Source organism: Microcaecilia unicolor, chromosome 4, assembly GCF_901765095.1.
Source record: "Microcaecilia unicolor chromosome 4, aMicUni1.1, whole genome shotgun sequence".
Lineage (NCBI taxonomy): Eukaryota > Metazoa > Chordata > Amphibia > Gymnophiona > Siphonopidae > Microcaecilia > Microcaecilia unicolor.
In genome coordinates, this window is record NC_044034.1 from 371,266,020 (window position 1) to 371,278,626 (window position 12,607).

General features: G+C 47.0%; 1 protein-coding gene across 4 annotated transcripts in view; it reads left to right on the plus strand.

Annotated features, from left to right (window-relative positions):
• DMD (dystrophin) overlaps nt 1-12,607 on the plus strand; it is a 2,615,032-nt gene that overhangs the window by 2,416,660 nt on the left and 185,765 nt on the right. The window lies entirely within an intron of this gene.

Consider the following 12,607-nt stretch of genomic DNA (forward strand, 5'->3'; position numbering starts at 1 on the left):
ACTGCAAGGAAGGGACATTTTTGGTGTACTGGTACATCCATTTTCTTGATGTATCTTTGACAAAGCAAAACTAAGCATTTTAATGTCATACGTAAAATGGAAATGTACTTTTTTTTACAGTATTAAAAACTCTTCTCAATCCTGCTTGCAGAAAGCAAGTTTCTCACTGGAAAGCAACGTGACCAGAACAGCAAAGGGTTAATTTGCTTCTGCACTGAGAGACTTGAATTGGGGTGAAAAAAGGTGGCCCATGTATGTGTGTGGGGGTGTGAGATAGAAGGACACAAAGAGATTGCATTCACTAACTGGAGTTTTCACCTGCTGTGAGTCTAATTGAATACAATGTTCTGTTCTGTAGCTCAGAGAGAAAGGAGATTACTCCAGAGTCACAATTTCAAGGTCTGTCTAAAATTCATATCCTTTGGCTCTGGTGTGTGGGAAAAGGGAGACAGACTGTGGGATGGACCAGGAGGATGGGAGCACAGTGCAGGCAGATCGTGGACCCATATGCTGCTTCTGCGAACAGGCCATGGTGTCTCTTAACCTAACTATGCTTGTCCAGCATCAGCACCTGGACGTCCCACAGCCACATTAAACTCACAAAGCCAAGACAGAACTTATTTTCTTTCCTCCCAATCCCTCTTCCCTTTTTTCACTTCCTCATTACTTCCCACTCTGCTCCTATTTGTCACCTGGGATCATTCTCTCTCTGCCTGTCTTCCCCTGCTACTAACTCCTGACTCTGGGATGGAGCAGAAAAGGGTTGTTTTTTTTGCAGAAGCTAACCACATCCCACACAGCATGCTAAAATCAGTGGTAACGCAAGAAATATTGGGAGTTGGTGAGGAAAATATTCCACCTTTTTTTCGCAAGTATATTATTTACCTTCTAAATCTCCGGCTAACCAACAGAATGCTCAGAATGCCCGACGATTGGATGTTTCAGAGGTTTTGGCATCTTTTTTTGTGACAGCGTCAACCTTGTTGGTGCATAATAAATATTGGTTAATGAGAGTGTACTTCGTTAATAAAGAGGCGTTCTTTTTGGGACTTAGAATTCAAATCTTCCCTGATGTTTTGAGAGATACTCAGAAGAGGTGTCAGACATTTTCTGTTCTTAAAAGCAGGGGTGCTTCAGACTGGGGCTTCATTCTTTTTACAATATCCCTTGTAAATGTGTAGTTCGGCACCGATCAGTCAAATATGTCTTTTTTGAGCCTTCTCACCTCACGGCATTTTAACGTATCACGGGGGTATAATTCTACCTCGTGTAAGGCTCTCTTTACATTGGTTATTTGGGAATCCTGTTGCACATCAAGTGTATATTTTCATTTTTTTTTTTCTTTCTCCTTTTAGTTTCTCCATTCTTAGTAATCTTGGATCATAATGGACTTGAGTCTGATTCCCAGCAGTGGCAATCCTAGGTTGGCTGCCACCCGGTGCAGATCGCTGCTGTGCACCCCCCCCCCCCCCCCCCCCCCCCCCCCCCCCCCCCCCCCCGGTGCAACAGCGTCCATCCCCCCAGGGTGCAGCACAAAAACCCCCGGTGCAATGACACCCCCCTCCCCAGAGCATCAAGCCCCCCCCTGGCGCAATGACACCCCCTTCCCGGCGCATCAAGCCCCCCCCCTGGCACAATGATACCCCCTTCCCAGTGCATCAAGCCCCCCCTCCTAGCGCAATGACACCCCCTACCCAGCGCATCAAGCCCCCCCTCCCCCCGGGTGCATTCTTGGCTGCTGGAGGGTGCAGAGAGCAGCCGCGCACCTGTCGGCTCCACTGGCTCCCTGCTCCCTCTGCCCCGGAACAGGAAGTAACCTGTTCCGGGGCAGAGGGAGCAGGGAACCAGCAGAGCCGACAGGCGCGCGGCTGCTCTCTGCACCCTCCAGCAGTGTGCACCCGGGGCGGACTGCCCCCACCGCCCCGCCCTTGCTACGCCACTGATGCCCAGTGTAGATTGTACAAGTATGTTGCTTGGTTGTAATTAGAAATATTGATAAATAAAAAGAAACAAAAAAATCACTGGTAATGAAGCTATTATGCCCTGTTGCTCAGAACTGTGCAGAAGAGTTTAAGACAAGCACTGCGCCAGGTCAGAGAAGGCGTGGAAGGGTTGGCTCATCATTCCTCTGCAGTATCATCAGTGAGGATTTTAGTAAGCTGCGTAGGGCACCTAAGCGTGCCAAATTGCAGTTAACATCCAGTTACCGCATGGCCCTTGCGGTAATTTCAATTTTGGCGTGCGTCCGCTACACTCGTCTGAAAAATATTTTTTATTTTCTGACGCGCAGCAGCGACGCGTGTCAAGTGGAACGTGATGCGTGTAGACTATTACCGCCCAGTTACCATGTGAGATTGTACCGCTAGGTCAATGGTTTGCGCTAAGGTCTCAGACCCAAAATGGATGCATGGCAATTTTCAGTTTGCCGTACGTCCATTTTCTGCAAAAATTTTAAAAGGCATTTTTTTGTAGGTGCGCTAAAAAATAATTGTGCGCGCGCCCAAAACTCGCGTCTACACCACCACAGACCATTTTTTAGTGCACCTTAATAAAAGGCCTTTTTGCTGTGAGTGTAACATTACTCAAAACTTTGCACACAGATCTGAGCAGAAAAAAAATTGTATCTAGGCATTTACTGGAACAGTTACAATTAATTTTCTTCTATTTCGCTAATGCCATGTACAGAGTTCACAGCGGATTACAGAAAGAGCACTAGACCATAAAAAGCACCTAGAATGTACCAATAATAAAAAAAGGGGAAAAAAAAGTCAGCAAACGTTATTCTGTGCATAATTATCAGTATCAGAAGTATTTTATGTACGGAAATTGTCGCGGTACCAATATTTTTGCACAGAATAACATTCCAGCACATGTGATATGTGGGCTGATACCTTTCTTTCTTTTTCTTTTTTTTTGCTCAGACATGTGGTTTATGGTTTATTCCTTGTAGGCATTAAAACCACTACAAATTGAAATGTATGTATTTATTTATTTATTAGGATCTATTTACCGGCTTTTTGAAGGAATTCACTCAAGGCGGTGTACGCTACGAATAAATCAAACATAAACAATAGACAATTACAGCAGTAAAAATAATTTTTAAAAAACAATACAACGTAAGGCATAGTTACTACTTAAAATGTCAACACAATACGTAATAAAACATTTTAATAGACAGCATGGCGCATAAGCAAAGTAAGAAAATAAGGGGACTGATTTAAAGAGGTGAGGTCAGAGAGGTGATTAAATAGTATCTAAGCTAGGGTAGGAGTGGATAAACATGTCCCGCTGCAGTATGTGCAGCCCGAGTCAATCCTTGTATGTGTGAGTGAGACTAACGAGTTAGTTACATCTTCCATTAAAGGCCTGGTTGAAGAGCCAAGTCTTTCACCTGCTTCCTAAAGCAGAGATAGTCTTGTGTTAAGCGAAGCCTTTTAAGCAGTGCATTCCAGATTATGGGGGCTACTCCCGAGAAGGCTCGCTTGCGGGTATCACATCGTGTAATGTCTTTTGGAGAGGGTTTTTAGGGATACTTCTTGAGAGGATCTTAGTGTCCTTGGAGGTGTGTAGAGGGTGATCCTGTTCTTCATGTACTCAGGTCCATTTCCTTTAGGAGCGTTAAATATCAGACATAGAGGTTTAAATTTAGCCCTTTATTGTACTGGTAGTCAATGAAGTTTTTGCAAAAATGGTGTGATGTGGTCACGTCGCTTGCAACCTTCTATGAGTCTTGCTGCTGCATTCTGAATCAACTGGAGCTGGTGCAGGCCCTTTGTAGTCAGACCATTGTAGAGTGCATTGCAGTAATCCAGTCTTGATGTTACCATGGCATGCACAACTGGGATAAGATTTACCTCCTCGATGTAAGGAGAGAGGCAGCGTAGCTGTCGCAAATAGTAGAAGCAGCTCTTGAAGGTTGCTTGGATTTGGGGAGTCAGAGTAAGTGTTGAATCTAACTGTATTCCAAGGTTCCTGACTTGTGATTTGAGGGGGGAGTTCATACTTCCCAAAAGGGATTTTGATGTCAGGTATGTATCCACTTGTGTTAGGGACCCAGAGAAGCTTGGTTTTACTTGGGTTCAGGCAAAGTTTGTTGTGTTTAGCCCATTCATGAATTGATGTTAGGTAGTCAGTTTATTCAGGGCTGTAAGTAAGTCGGGTTCAATGGGTACGAGTAGCTACACATCATCCACATAGATGTAGAACTGAGTGTCCCATCGACCAAATCAGCTCAGCTAGTGGCTTGAGGTAGATATTGAATAGAATAGGCGATGGTATCGATCCTTGTGATACCCCACAGGTCAGTGCCCATGGTGGCGATGAGGTGCTGCCAAACATTATAGACTGTTGCCTGTCTGATAGATGGGATCTGAACCAGGCAAGTTCTGTTCCATTGATACCTGTTTCTGCCAGTCGTGCTAACATAATATCATGATCGACAGTGTCAAAAGCTGCTGAGAAATCTAGCAGTACTGACACCAAGGCAAATCCCCTGTCTCGGTTTCTATGAAGATCATCTAGTAGGGATACAAGGACTGTTTCTGTTCCATAACCGGGTCTGAATCCAGATTGACCTGGATCTAGCCAGTTTCTCTCTTCCAGCCAATCATGTAGTTGAACACAGGCTGTTTGTTCTATAAGGTTTCCTAGAAGGAAGATGTTGGTCGATAACTTTCAAGTTTGTCCTGGCCAGGGTTGTTCTTCTTTAGCAAAGGACGTACCACTGTCCTTTTTAATGCTGTTGGTAATTGCCCACTAGAAAGAAAGGAGTTCACGATTTTTGTGGCGCGTTCTATGACACTCATACGTATCTGCTTCACTATCTTTGATGGGCAGGAGTCGAGGGAGCAGGTCGAAGGTCTCTTAGGATTTTGTCAAGGCTCTCCTCTGTTATTAGGTTAAAAGTGTCCCATATGGCTTTGTCAGACGGGGCGAGTTTGTTCACTCCTGGATAGTTGACTAGAGACTGGGTGGGATTGCCTGTAAATCCTGGTGGAGACTTTTGATTTTGTTGGCAAAGTATGCAGCCAAATCATTGCAGTTCAGTTTTGACTGGGCAGGAGCCGGTTCTGTTGTGGGGGCTGCAGTAGGCTGTTTACTCTACTGAACAGCTGCTTGGTTGAATTGGCAGCCTCTGCAATGCATTGAGAGAAATATTGTTTTGGGGTTGCTGTTAAGTCTCGGCGATACTTTCTCATGTGTTTCCTAAAGTGTAGCCTGTCTTCATTCAGGCGAAATTTACGCCATCTCCTTTTAAAATAGGAAACATTCACACGCACAGAAAATATGAGAGGGTTATTTTACCTTAAGAGGAGAGTCAGTGAGCCCTGACTGCCCCACTGCCAATCACTGCGGCATCTCCAAATGCCTTTTGGAAAAGATGAGTTTTAAGAGCTGAGCGAAATTTAAAATAGGACAACCCTAATCGCAGCTGTGATAGTAAAGCATTCTACAGGGATGGAGCTGTGCAAAAAATTGCACAGCCAGTGATCGTTCAAAGCGGAGAAATCTTGGTGGAGCATAGGGTACTGTGAGGGCTGCCAGATAGGAAGGGGGTCTTTAAATGAATACGGAAAGCTCTTGTTTGGAATGGGTGAGAGCTCGCAAGGCTGTGTTGTGTACAGTCTGTTTATGACATAAGGATGTTGCTGGCAGTCCTGAGTGCACGATATTACTATAATCTAACCTGGAGATAATGAAAGCATTTAGAAATGTTTCCAGTGATGGTTTATCTAAAGGAGGTTAAATAATGCAAAACTGACGAAGGTGGAAAAAGAAAAAAGCAACCTTGGTCAGCGATGTAATTGATCCAAAATAATACTGTGATATTTAAGAGATGAAACTAGGGTAACTGGCTGACCATTTATGTGTGGGGAGAGTGATGAAGCTGGTGATTTGCTTGTGATCCAGGTGGCCACTGTCTTGGTGGGATTAAGAATAAGGTGATTCTCTCTTAACCAGGAAAATATCGAGGACAGAGTTAAGATTAGTTAGATTAAGGAAAAGAGAATCAGTGTGAAAGATTATCATGATATTGTCCGCATAGTAAAAAGCACACAGGCCGAGCCTTGAATCAGTGGAACTAAAGGGCTGAGGAATGGCCCATACTGAATCCTGATGGACATCACTACTACTACTACTTATCGTTTCTAAAGCGCTACTAGACGTACGCAGCGATGTACACTTGAACATGAAGAGACAGTCCCTGCTCCACAGAGCTTACAATCTAATTAGGACAGACAAACAGGACAAACAAGGGATAAGGACAAAGAGTAGCAAGATTCCGGAACCCCAAAGAGTAGCAAGATTCCGTGCAAAATTCCAAAGAGTAGCAAGATTCCGGAATCCCAAAGAGTAGCAAGATTCCGGAATCCCAAGACAACTACTACTACTTATCATTTCTAAAACGCTACTAGACGTACGCAGCGATGTACACTTGAACATGAAGAGACAGTCCCTGCTCGACAGAGCTTATAGTCTAATTAGGACAAACAGGACAAATAAGGGATAAGGGCATATTAAAGTGAGGATGATAAAATAAGGGTTCTGAACAAGTGAATAAGGGTTAGGAGTTAAAAGCAGCATCAAAAGGTGGGCTCTTAGCTTAGATTTGAAGACGGCCAGAGATGGAGCTTGACGTACTGGACACTGCAGGGAACAGGGAAACTATCTGACATGATGGCTAGTTAAACTCAAAGCAAGTTCTTTGTATAGTTAAGCAAGAGATAAGGAGCTGATCTAACCTACAGTATGTGTAGCAAGCTAGTCCAGGTGCAGTCACCCTATGTATTAAAGGCTTGGGAGAAGAGCCAGGCTTTCACCTGCTTCCTGAAGTACAGGTAGTCTCCTGTTATACGTAACCCCTCTGGGACTGACTTAGAGTTTTAAATTTAGCCCTGTAAGGTACTGGTAGCCAGTGCAGCTTTTGCAGGAAGCCTTATATGGCCCCTGGGGTGGAGCACACACACCCTCCTCCAAGCAAGGGGGAGGGTGCGAGATGCAAGCGTGGCTGTCGGCTCTGCCAGTTCCCTATCCCCTCTGACATCAACTTCCTGTTCCAGGGCAAGGGACCGGCAAAGTCAACACCCACATACCTGCACCACGTACCCGCTTGCTGCTGGCAACCGGGGCAGACCACCCTGCCCTAGGTATGCTAGAGCCTCAGAGATCCGCTGTACTTGTCCCTTGCATTTCTGAAGTCAGATCCACTTCTTGTCTTCACCACTTTTGCTATGAAACTGTTCCACACTCCATCACCCTTTCCGTGAAGAAGTATTGCCTTATATTACTCTTGCTTCTGTGTTTATCCCTAACCCTCAGCCAGGGCCGCCGAGAGGGGGGGCAGGGGGGCAAAATTCCCCGGGCCTCCAAGGGGGGCCCGGCGCCGGGGTCAGGCCGCCGGCGCTGCAGTCCCCGGTCTCACCTGCCTGCCTCCACGGCTCCGGGCCCCCTTCATTCAAAGCGGCAGTCACAGATCGCCTCTCTTCTGGCCTTCCCTCCCTGTGTCCCGCCCTCGCGGAAACCGGAAGTTACATCAGACGAGGGCGGGACACAGGGAGGGAAGGACAGAAGAGAGGCGATCTGCGACTGCCGCTTTGAATGCAGGGGGCCCGGAGCCGAGGAGGCAGGCAGGTGAGACCGGGGACTGCAGCGCCGGCGGCCTGACCCCGGCGCCGGGCCCCCTTCATTCAAAGCGGCAGTCACAGATCGCCTCTCTTCTGGCCTTCCCTCCCTGTGTCCCGCCCTCGCGGAAACCGGAAGTTACATCAGATGAGGGCGGGACACAGGGAGGGAAGGCCAGAAGAGACGTGATCTGCGCTGCCGCTTTGAATGAAGGGGGCCCGGAGCCGTGGAGGCAGGCAGGTGAGACTGCGGACGGCAGCGGCGGGGGCAAGGAGGCGGCCCCGGCCTAGTCTCTTGGCAGCCCTACCCTCAGCCTGCTTTTCCACCCGCCAGGATCTTGACAGCATATTTTGACTAACCTCACACTCATTCTATGCCCCCTTGAGAGTTCCCTTGCCACATAGGTATTTAAATGTTTCACATCTTCCCTCTCTCGCCTTTCTTCCAAATATATATATTGAGATCTTTAAGTCTGGCCCCATATGGTTCGTGGTGAAGACCACTAACCATTTTAGTAGCCGCCCTCTGGACCGACTCCATCCTCTTTACAGTATATATTTTTTGAAGGTAGGGTCTCCAGAATTGTATGCAATATGCTAAATGAGGTCTCACCAGTCTAATACAGTTTCATCATCACTTCCTTTTTCCTGCTGGCCATTCCTTTCCCTGTACACCCAAGCATCCTGCGAGCTTTTACCATCGCCTTTTCTACCTGTTTGGCCACCTTAGGGTCATCACCCTCAAGTCCTGCTCCTATTTTGTACCGTTCCCATGGGTTTTTGCAGGCCAAATGCCTGACCCTGGAAAAGGACAGGTAAGCAGAAAAGAGAGACTGATATCAATAGACAAACAGCACCACATCATGGTGGACTAGGGAAATGTCATCTAGGTTGGAAAGGGAAGATCCAAGGCAGCATGTTCATAATTTAGAGTCTGTTTTTATAAAAGAGTAGCTGAACATGCAGTCTTTTGTAAAATAGGTATAATATGGTGACGTATTCAGCAGGGAGAGCCATTTTATGAAAGTTAGAAAGAGGTAAAGAAAAAGCAGCGTCACTGAAGACTTTATACCTGTAAGTGCAGAATCGTACATGTGTACATCGTAGATTTTCAGGAAGCTGCCTCTAGGGCCAGAGAGAGGGGGGGGGTCGCTCCTGCCCTCATTGCCCCCCAATGGACCACCAGGAATCTAAGGTAAGCCCATAAGAGGAGTCTACTGACACCGATTAGGAGGCCGTTCCGGGGGGGGGGGGGAGGAAAGGAGGATATGGGCTGTTTTGGGAAGGCCGGAGAGGGCTCCAAGCACTTTGAAAAGGTTGGGAAAATGTGTGCGAGTCCCAGACCATATACAGTGGCAGGACACCCGTAGCTACCCCCTGCCTATTTAGGTGAGAAGAGAGAGGAATGCAGAGTCTTCAGGTCCCAGGAAACTCTTTGGTTGAAGATCAAACTTACTAGTTCTCTGGTGTTTTTGAAGTCTGTGTATTTGCTTTCTGTGAGGGGTTGCTCAACGGGCTCAGGGCTACCCATAGCTCCATTCCTCTGTCTGTGTTTGTACAAGATAAGCACTTGTTCCCTCACCTCCACCAGCTCCAGGAGGCCTGGCCTAGCCTAGCCTGGCTCTCTTTTAGGAGCTGATGTTGCACAGAGTGGTTCCAGAACTTCCATTGGACCTTAAAAATCAAGCCTCCCCCCCCCCCCCCCACACTTTGATTGACATAGTTTCACAACAACATTACGTGTTTGTAATATCCGTGCCTCTCTGATTTTATGAATGTAGAATAGATTTTGCTTTTAACTCAGCCTTTTCTTTCCTCTGATCCTCGCCGTGGTCTAGGGTTTATCCTACAGGACCTGAATGTAACTCACCTTGAACTTCCGAGAAAAGATGTGAGCTGAATCCCAAAACAGCCCTCCAAATGAGAAGCAGGGATGAGCATAGGATGAGTGGGGGTGGGGAGATTGCTTGGTTTCCTCTAGAACTCTACCCAAAGCTGCTCTCAAGCTGTCTAGTGGGTGCCACCTTCATATAATAAATGGGACCCCCCTCTTTCCCAAAAGGCTGCAGTGTCCTCACCACCTATGAACCTCAGCTCAGGAATCAAACCATGGTTTTCCTATATGACCAGTGCTGCGTCCCAGGCCATGCGGTGCAGCTGCTCTGGGTCCCTGGCATTAAGGGTCATGGGCCCCTAAACACTTATCAAAAGTGGTTAAAGTAAATGGAGGTTAGGGGAGAGTGGGACCTCCAGTGGCATAGCCACAGGTGGGCCGGAATGGGCCGGGCCCACCCACTTAGAGCTCAGGCCCACCCAACAGTAGCACATGTTTAGCGGTAGCTGGTGGGGATCTCAAGCTCCACCAGCTGAAGACTTCCTTCTGATGGTAACGAAAACGCTACTCTCCATGATACCGGCACCTGCGCATGCTCAGTTTTCAGCGCATGCCTGCTGTAGACTGCCATGGTGGAAAGAAGCATTTTCCTGCCAGCTGAGATATATTTTTGATTGGGGGGGGGGGGGGGAGAGAACACTTGGTGCCCACCCACTTCTTGCCGAGGCCCACCCAAAATCTGTTGTCTGGCTACGCCCTTGGGGCCCTCGGGCACTTCCTTATTGTCCACCCTTGGAGCTGATACATGTTCTGTGTAGACGTAATTCTGCAGTGGGTTAGTCGAGATGATTTAATGCCAGGTTTTTGGGATTTACTGCCAGATTTTTCCTTTCTTCTGTAACTTTTAAAAGGCAGGACAAGGAGATAACAGCAGTTTTGCTGTGCGCATGTGCAAAGAAAATGAAAGTAGCATCTGTGCATACTGTTCTACACGTAAATGTACGTGTGAGAAATGTATGCGCAGTACAATGTTTGACTTCATGCGCAGTTGGCACCTTCACATTCTTCTGACATGCGCGCAGTGAAGCCACCTTTCCTGCAGAAACCTTGCGCACATATGTCCAGCAGACTTTCCTTTTTTCTTCACTCAACGCATAATTAAACTCTGGAATTCGTTGCCAGAGAATATGGTAAAGGCAGTTAGCTTAGCGGAGTTTAAAAAAAGGTTTGGATGGCTTCCTAAAGGAAAAGTCCATAGACCGTTATTAAATGGACTTGGGGAAAATCCACTGTTTCTAGGATAAGCGGTATAAAATGTTTAGTACTTTTTTGGGATCTTGCCAGGTATTTGTGACCTGGATTGGCCACTGTTGGAAACAGGATGCTGGGCTTGATGGACCTTTGGTCTGTCCCAGTATGGCAACACTTATGTACTTGATTAGCATTCATGTTCAGCGTGCTTTGAATTTGCACCTCATTAGCTCACTGCATCGCTGCAGAATATTTTCTCACTAATCTCGCAGTAGAAGTTGTGCGCTCAACCATCGGCGCGTGGCTGTACCACGTGGTTTGTCTTAAACTGAAAAGTGTTACCTAAACCCAAGGGCGTAGCTATCTTGGGGGCATGGGCCCCTATAGATTTGGCCCTGGACCCCCCTGCCACGACCCTCTCGACCCCCCTTCCTGCCGCCAACCCTCCCCCACCGCTGTCGCGTACCTTTGCTGGCGGGGGACCCCAACCCCCTCCAGCCAAAGTCCTCTTCTCGGCCACGTGGCGTTGCTTGCTGAATGATCTGATCAAGCTTCTGTGCATACATCTGACGTCAGGACGTCAGACGCATGCACAGAAACAGATTCAAACTTGATCAGATCATTCGACAACGCCACGCGACCGAGAAGAGGATTTTGGATGGCAGGGGTTGGGGTCCCCTGCCAGCAAAGGTGCGCGACAGTGGCGGGGGAGGGTTGGCGGCAGGAAGGGGGATCAAGAGGGTTGCGGCGGCAGGGGGGGTCGCCGGCACCGGGGGGGGGCTAAAATTTGCTTCCTCACCTCGGGCTCTGGACCCCTCTCCCGTCGAAGTCTGGCTACGCCCCTGCCTACACCATCAAGTAACAGAGTAAATGATATATCAGGAGCAAAGCAGCCAAAAGAACCAACCAGTGGTCATCAAATGAAAGAAATTTATTAATAGGTCCTTTTTCTACGCTGCATAGGCGCCTACGCACATCCAACGCATGTCAATTTGAAACTACCACTCAGCTACTGCATGCCTTGGGCAGTAATTCCATTTTTTACGTGCGTCCGATAAGTGCAGCCAGAAATATTTGTTATTTTCTACCGCGTGGCGCTAACCGGGCAGTGATTGGCAGTGTACGCACGCTGACAATTACCGCCCGGTTAATGCGTCAGACCTTACCGCTAAGTCAATGAGTGGCAGTAAGGTCTCAGGCCCAAAACGGATGCGCGCCAATTTTCATTTTGCCGCATATCCATTTTTGGCCAAAAAAAAGGCCTTTCGTCCAGGCGCGCTGAAAAATGGACCGGCGTGTGTCCAACACATGTGCCTACAACAGCGCAGGCCATTTTTTAGGCGTACCTTAGTAAAAGGACCCCGGAAAGAGCAACCTTTGATGACAAAGTGTGCTTATATTGTCCTACCACGCAGGCATTTCACGTTTCGGTGGCAGACTGCCTGCATCAGGGACACATTTATTTATTTATTGCATTTGTATCCCACATTTTCCCACCTTTTTGCAGGCTCAAAGTGGCTTACAATATATTATGAATAATGGAATTTACATTTTGTTCCAATTCGGTTATGGATTACATTGTGAAGAGTTATACAAAACAAATCAAATCAGAGTATCGTTAAGGAATATATCAATGGAAAAGAATATAGAAACATTGAAAGGAAAACAACGAAAAACTAGAGATTCTGAGGACAATATATAGCATATAAACAACGGATAGCCTATGGTATACATCTTCTTTGGTTAAAGGTATGAGTGTGGTGTGATTTCAGGATTGAGAATTCTTAGGTGGATGTGTTGATGTATAACGGAGCAGTGAGTGTGGATTTTATATGTTTTGGTTCTTTCCGTAGATTTTATCAAAAAGATGTGTTTTCAGTAATTACATAACACATTACAT